We start from the raw sequence: 8,640 nt of genomic DNA on the forward strand, positions 1-8,640 counted from the left end.
GCTTTTCTGAGTTTTCTTGCAGCTCACTGAGTTTCTTCATGACAAGTATTTTGAATTCTCTATCAATTAGATAGCAATATTCTGTGACTTTAAGTTTGGTTTCTGGAGAATTGTTACTTTCTTTTTGTAATACTGTGTTACCATGGTTCTTCAAGGTGCTTGATATGTTGTTCCTTAGCTGATACGTTGTTCTTAGCTGACGCGTTTGGAGCAGTTGAACAACTCCTTTAGGTAAAACTTGTTTTCCTTATACTTGGTTGTAAGGATTCAACGTTAGCAATAAAAGGCCTTTCTTGTGATGGGGGTAAAGGAGGAGAGTGAAAGAGCTGGCTTAAAGCTAAATATTAAAAAAAACTAAGATCATGCCATCTAGCCCCATTACTTCCTGGCAAATAGAAGGGGAGGAGGTGGAAGAAGTGACAGAGTTCCTCTTCTTGGGCTCTAAAATCACTGTGGATGGCGACTGCAGCCATGATATCAAAAGACAATTGCTTCTCAGCAGGAAAGCTATGACAAAACTAGACTGTGTTGAAAAGCAGAGACATTACGCTACTGACAAAGGTCTGTGTAGTCAAGGCTATGGTCTTCCCAGTTGTCACATACGGTTGTGACAGCTGGACCGTAAAGAAGGCAGAGTGTTGAAGAATTGATGCCTTTGAACTGTGGTGCTGGAGAAGACTTCTGAGAGTCCCTTGGACGGCAAGAAAATCAAACCAGTCAATCCTAAGGGAAATCAACCCTGAATATTCATTGGAAGGACTGATGCTGAAGCTCCAGTATTTTGGTCACCTAATGCAAACAGCCGATACATTGGAAAAGTCCCTGACACTGGGAAAGATTGAGGGCAGAAGGAGAAGAGGGCATCAGAGGATAAAATGGCTGGATGGCATCACTGAATCAATGGACGTGAACTTGGGCAATTTTTGGGAAATGGTGATTAACAGGGAGGCCTGGCCTCCTGCAGTCCATGGGGTCACAAAGAGTCAGACGCAACTGTGCGACTGAACAACAACTTGTGTCTTCCAGTAGGTGGTGCAATAGCACAAGCTTTGGAGTTCTCTTCCCTGAGCTACCTCTGGTTATGAAAGTGAAAGTATTAATCACTTAGTCCTGTCTCTTTGGACCCCATGGACCCCATGGACTGTAGCCCACCAGGCTCCTCTGTCCATGAAATTCTCCAGGCAAGAATACTGGAGTGGGTAGCTGTTCCCTTGACTGAACCCAAGTCTCTTGCATTGCAGGCAGATTCTTTACATCAGAGCTGCCAGGGACCCCCCAATTCTGGGTGCTCATTCTCAAATATTCAATATGTATAATTGAATATTTGAGAATGAGCACTTTCCACTCTTAGAGGCAGGTTCAATCCCTAGGTCAGGAAGATCCCTTGGAGGCAGGATGGCAACCCACTCCAGTATTCTTGCCTGAAGAATCCCCTGGATAGAGGAGGAGCCTGGCGGGTGAAGCTGGGCGGGCTACATTCCATGGGGTGGCAAAAGAGTCAGACATGACTTATCGATGAAACAACAACTTTCAATTCTCCACTACCTCTGTGGTGTCCCTTATGCCATCATTGTTGCTGTTTTTTGGTGCCTTGCTGCTGCCAACATTGCTGGCATCACCACCTGGGGCACTGGGAGGGTACATGCCTCCACCATGTCTGGGGTCTCCTGGCTCTGCCACGGAGGGGATCCAGGGTGGCAGGCATCTCTGCCATGACCAGAGTGGTCAGGTTGGTGGGCTCTGCTGCTGCAGACAGGGCAGGCGCTGGAGTTGTGGGTCCCTTTGTAGCTGAATGGACAGGGTCAGAGGCCCTGCTGCTGCTGCTGCTGTGTGATTCCCTGTGGCTGCGAGCATTGCTGCAGCTGGGAGGCTGGTGTCACAGGCACTGTCTCCCCTGATGCCACTGGTTTCTCAGCGAGATCGGCCACCGTGGCCAGGTTCCAGGGATCAGGTCAGGAACCACCTCGGCTGTCCCCCTTCTTCTGCCTCCTCTGTGTGTTCCAGTCCACTCACCTTCAGATGCACACTTCTGAGGAATTCTCTGGCATCCTGCTGTGTTGGGAAGAGGCACCTTTGCTGAGTTATGGATCTTTTACTGGTTGTAGATTGAAGGGGAGAGACAAAGGGAGTGTCTTAAGCTGCCATGATGCTGAAGTCACTCCTAAAATCAGACAGCATAGCTTTTCATTTTGTTTTTTAAGTTATATTTATTTACCTTTGACTGCACTGGGTCTTCTTTGCCGTGCAAGGGCGTTTTCTGGTTGCAGGGAGCGGGGGCTGCTCTCTAGATCCAGTGCACAGGCTGCTCACGGTGGTGGCTTCCTTTCTTGTGGAGCGTGGGCTCTAGGCCGTGGCTTCAGTACTTGTGTCGCGTCAGTTTAGTTGCCCCTCCGCATGCAGGATCTTCTGGGACCAGGGATCAAACCCATGTCCTGTGCATGGGCAGGCAGATTCCTAACCACTGGACCACCAAGGAAGTCCAGACAGCATACAATTTTAATCTAACCTGACAATCTCTGCCTTTATTTGGTATGTTTCATTCATTTATGTGCAATGCAATTATTAATAAATTGGACTTAGATCTATCACTTTATTATTTGTTTTCTGTTTGCTCCCCCTGTGTTTTGTTCTTATCTTTTCCCCTTTTTGCCTTCTTTTGAGTTTGAGTTGTTTCATTTAATTATTCTATTGGTTTCCCCAACACCTCCTCCCCTCTCCCCCATACGCTTGCTGCTAATAGATGATCCTTCCCTGTCCTCTGACTGAAAAGAGAGTTTCTTAAAATTTTTATGCCTTCGTTTGCTGCCCCGATCTGGGATTTGGATCACCATCTGGTTAAAGTTGGGCTTCCTTAGTGGTCAGACAGTAAAGAATCTGCTGCAATTCAAGAGACCTGGGTTCGATCCCAGGGTTGGAAAGATTCCCTGGAGAAGTGAATGGCTACCCACTCCAGTATTCTTGCCTGGAGAATTCCATGGACTGAGGAGCTGGGTGGACTACATTCCATTGGGTCGCAGAGAGTCAGATACAACTGAGCAACTAACACTTTCATTTTTCATTGGTTTAAGTAGGAAGATACAGGAAGGTAAAAAAACCCACAAAACCTTACCACTATATCAGTAATTTTTCAGATTTTGACTTCCCTCCCCAACCTGCCTTCTCTCAGTTACTTTCCGGGGTTCTCGGGAAGTTGCTTTCTGTTTTCTGGCTAGAACTTTTAGTTGTAATCAGTGAGAGCTTACTTATAGTAGGCTTGACCAATCTTAATGAGAACCATAAGGAAACACACACACAAAATCGGCTGAGAAGAGTGACATTATTTTGAGTTTTTCAAGTATCTTTTATGTCCTGCTTAATTGAAAACAGTTGAATCCTGGTATCTGTTTCTGCATTCAGTGTATTGTGAAGCGTTGTTTTGGGTGAAGTATATTAGGAAAATCTGGCTTCACGTGTATAAGCAGTTACAGAAGTATATTTAAAAGATTTACTAAAAATATTATATAAATTATATAACTATTATAAATATAATTATACAAATATTTAAAATATTATAAAATATTAATTGGCACAGGGCTTAGGTGGGCTTCCCAGGTGGTGCTAGTGGTAAAGAACCCACCTGCCACAGCAGGAGACATAAGAGAGGAGGGTTCGATCCCTGGGTGGGAAGATCCCCTGGAGAAGGGAACAACAACCCAGTCCAGTATTCTTGCTTGGAGAATCCCATGGACAGAGGAGCCTGATGGGCTACATACCATCCATGGGGTCGCAGAGTTGGACACCAGTGAAGCCACTTAGCAGCAGCAGCAGGGGCTCAGTTGCCCTGCAGCATGTGGGATCCCCGATCAGGGATCAAACATACATCTCCTGCATTGGCAGGCAGATTTCTTACCCCTGAGCCACCAGGGAAGCCCTTGAGTACATCTTTTACCTGTTCACTGTTTTATACCATCATGCACCAGATAACTGGAAAATATTGCTTTAGTGAGTTATTCAAATTTTCAAAAATGTTGAAACATCTCATTATATAATATTGAAAAAATCATAGTCATGAGTATCCACATTGATCTTATTAGAAAATCTGTAAATATTTAGAAAGTTGGTAGACACAGGTGGCAGATACGTGTTTTTCCTTGAAGGTTCAAATTTTATCATCTGTCACAAATTCAGTCAGTTATTCTCCTTAAAGAGGAGTCTCACTTTGTTCTTTTTCAGAAACTATCTGTCAGATAATCAAGTCTTGGTTTTAAAACTGTTCTTTCAATGTAAAAAAAAAAAAAAAAGTTACGCTATGACAAAAGCTGGCAGTACAGTTCATAACTCAAGTAATCAAACAAATGCTTTTTCTTGAGACAGTCATCATATATCATTATGTAGCTTTATATTGACCTTGCATTTTGTCATGCAGTATATTAAAATGACATGTACTCAAGGGTAGAGATTTAGTGGAATTAGTAATTTAAAAATTGGATATTATTGTTTGTTTTTTGCTGTGAGTGCTTGTGTAGAATACAATAATTTCTAAGATGTTGGGTGCCGCTGCCTTGATTTGCAACAAGAGCCAGGAGTTTTTCTTAATTGCAGTACATGGGATCTTCATTAAATCATATGTATCTTTTGTCATGGCACATAGACTCTGTAGTTTTGGCACCCAGGCTTCAGTAACTGTGGCACATGGACTCTAGTTGTGACGTGCCAGCTCTGGAGCTCACAGACTCAGTAGATGCAGCATGAGAGTTTAGTTGCTCCTCAGCATATGGGATCTTAGTTTCCTGACCAGGAATCAAACCCACATCCCCTGCATGCAAGGTGGATTCTTAAGCACCAACCATCAAGGAACTCCCAAGAGACAGGATTTTTACCTGCCGTTGTTTTTGCAGATTTTAACATAATGTAAAATCTGAATAACATCTTAGTTTTGCTATGAAAATAAGCTTGACCCAGGGGACCCCCTGAAAGGGTTGAGGAGATGCAGGGGTCTCCAGATACACTTTGAAAAGCACTCTACTAAGAGAAAAGATAAGGGAAGCACTTGTGGGTCTCCTACAGGAATTCAGTTCAGTTCAGTTGCTCAGTCGTGTCCGACTCTTCATGACCCCATGAATCGCAGCACGCCAGGCCTCCCTGTCCATCACCAACTCCCGGAGTTCACTCAGACTCACATCTATTGAGTCAGTGATGCCATCCAGCCATCTCATCCTCTGTCGTTCCCTTCTTCTCCTGCCCCCACAAGAATAAAAATGGATGGCACTTAACCCAGCCAGGAGGTTAGAGCCAAAGAGACCTGAAGAATAAGTAGGAATTAGATCAGTGAGGGAGAGCATTCCAGACTAAAAGAAGAAGCAGGGCAAGTGAGAGTATGTGTAGGAGACATAAGGGGACCAGGAGTGATGAGTTGAAATAGGAAAGAAGAGCTGGAGGCATAATTTGCAGTCTTGAATATTATGTAAGGAGTTAAAAATCTATCCTAAATGTAAGGGACAAGCACTGAAGGGTTTTAAGCTGGGAGATGACTTGACAAGATTTTACTTGTTTAGGATGATCACTCTTATGGCAGTGCAGATATGGATGCAAAGGGGAAAAGACTTTGAGCAATGGCTATGTGAATCCATTAGTAAAATGGCAGTTGAGAAGAAGAAAGAAATGAAAGTGTTAGTAACTCAGTCTTGTCCACCTCTTTGTGACTGCATGGACTATAGCTCACCAGATCTCTGTCCATGGAATTCTCCAGGCAAGAAGACTGGAGTGGGTAGATGTTCCCTTCTTCAGGGAATCTTCCCAACCCCAGGATCAAACATGGGTCTTCTGCATTGCAGGCAGTTTCTTTACTGTCTGAGCCACCAGGAACTTGGAAATAAGTAGATGAATTTGAGGCAACCCACTCCAGTATTCTTGCTTGGAAAATTTCATGCACAGAGGAGCTGGGCAAGCTACAGTCCATGGGGTCACAAAGAGTCAGACACAACTGAGTTACTAACACCAACACATACTGTATATTAACTTAAAAAAATTAAACAGGCATTTTACTCTTGGTTTTCTGGAGAACTGATGCCAATGGTGGCATCATTCACTGAGATTAAGAATAAGCAAAGAACCTAGGTAGGTGGAGCGAGACAGTGAGGTTTGGGATATACTAAGTTTGCAGTGACTTTGAGATATCCAGTAGGTATCCAGTAGACAGACACACCATCTGGAACTCAAAGGAGAGCTATTCTTACAATTTTCAAAATCCTCTCTTGGTGTAGAATCATTGATTTTTCTCCTGAACTTGTACCCCTGTTATCAAGAATTACTGTGTCATGTCCCTTATCACTGTACTTATATTGGCCTAGCACCAGTGACTTAGTTTTTGCATCTCAGCCATTACATGGTGGTAAATAGTGAATATTGATAACTGCTGGATGGTATCTTATTTACAATAAGAAATATAACAAAAGGTCATTTAGAATCATTACAAGGTATGAGTCACCTTATGGTGGTATCTGAAACCAGGAAAAGGTTTGAGAAGGCTTAGAAAGAGTGTAGAATGTAAGAAGAGGCAACGTGATAGAGGCTTGAAGATGAGTGGTGGCAGAGGATAAGAAGCTTGAAAGTTGCAACCCAAGGGGTTAGATGGAAACTTGCGTGCATTGCACACACACATGCACATAAGTGTGCTGTCAGAGAAATGAGCAGAGGGAGAAAATTTAAAAAACAGGTTGTGAGAGATCACACCAGAGCAGAAAGATATCCTCTGGATTTGATTACAGTGGTTATTGGTGACCTTGGCTGGTGTAAACTCAGCGAAGTGATGGGGTGAAAACTAGACTATAAGGGCTGAAGAATGTAGAAGAATTTAGAAAGTTGAGTCAGTGAGTGTACACAGCTCTTTCAAGAAACTTGACGAGAGTTAGAGGGCTTCATTTAGGGCAGAATGCATTGTTAGAAAAGTGTGTGTGTGTGTGTGTGTGCATGTACATATGTATTTTAAAGAAATTGAACATGATTATACAATGATGTGTAGGAGCAGAGATTTAGAGAATGGGGTTAATTGGTGAAGCCTGTCTCCTGACACAAGGAGAGGGGGATAGTATTTTTATTAGGTTGCCCTCTATCTTCAGTTCCTTTAACTTTATGCCTCTAATTAAGGGGCATGAATACTGGAAACTACCTCTATTTGATGATAATATGATTATAAGAGGATCAGTGAAGGGACTTTCCTGGACGTCAAGTGTTTAAGACTCTGCACTCCCAATGCAGAGGGCACAGCTTTGATCCTTGGTCAGGAAACTAAGATCCCACATGCTGCGCGGTGTGGCCAAAGTAAAAAATAAATAAATAAAAAGAACTGGTGAACAGCAATCATGAACAGGAGAATTTAGTGAAGTAGCATGACACACAATTAATACACAGAAATCAACAGCCTTCAGCAGTATCCAGTCAGAAGAGGTCACAAAAGAGCACACCCTATACACAAGAGCAAACAGTAATGATAATAAAACACCCAGGCAGAAACTTAGCAAGAAACCTGTAAAACTTATATGAGGAAAATTATAAATACTCATAAAAGACAGAAAAGTAAACATGAATGAATGGAAGGCCAACTTCTTTGAATAGAAGTCTCGCATAATATAGTAATTCTTTCCAAGTTAACTTATAAATGCAATGGAACTCCCTCAAAACTATCATCAGGTTTTTATCTAGAATCAGAAAAGTTGATTATAAAAACATATTTGAAAGCGTAAACAAGCACAGCTAGGAAAGGTCTTAGAAAAAGGACCATGACAGGTAGGTACGACCAGAGAGTTAAACATAGTGTAAAACTTCTGTAATTACAATGAGGAATTAGCACATGAATGGATATACCAAAAAATAGTAGAAAATTCAGAAAGCAGACCCAAGTGCATATAGAAATTTAGCATATAATAAAGGTTGCATCTCAAACCACTGGAGGGAAGAAGGATTTTTTTAATAAGTACTGGGGTAAGTGGATAATCATATGGAAAAAGATCAAATTGAATCTACTCCTTACACCATACATCAGAATAAATTTTAGAAGACTCAGAGATCTGAATTTTAAAAGATGAAACTATGAAAATCCTAAAAGAAAACAATGACTTGATTTATAATCTTCAAGTGGGCAAAAGTTGCTAACTGTGATTCAGAATGTAGAAGCACTAAAAGAAAAGATACAGTTGACTACATAATGATAAACTTTTGCATAGCAAAAAATACAGTGAGAAAAGTAAAAAGACGAACAGAATTCACAGAAAACACAAGTCCTTAAACAAACGAGCAGATGCTTGACCTCTTATAATACTTAAAATGCAAAATAAAATGACATTGAGATATAATTTCTTTATCTGATTGACAACATACTTTGTTGTAATGTTGTGGGGAAACTGGCACCTTCATATTGCTGGTGGGAGTGAAAAATAGTACAAACCTTAAAGAGTCCCCCTACATGCAGGAGACTTGGGTTCGATCCCTGGGTCAGCAAGATCCCCTGGAGGAGGGCATGGCAACCCACTCCACTATTCTTGCCTGGAGGATCCCATGGACAGAGGAGCCTGACAGGCTACAGTTCATGGGGTCACGAAGAGTCAGAAACGACTGAATGACTTTTACTTATGTGGAGTAGGATCTGGTAGTTTCCAGCAAAGT

Source organism: Bos mutus, chromosome 18 (genome assembly GCF_027580195.1).
Source record: "Bos mutus isolate GX-2022 chromosome 18, NWIPB_WYAK_1.1, whole genome shotgun sequence".
NCBI classification, from domain to species: Eukaryota; Metazoa; Chordata; class Mammalia; order Artiodactyla; family Bovidae; genus Bos; species Bos mutus.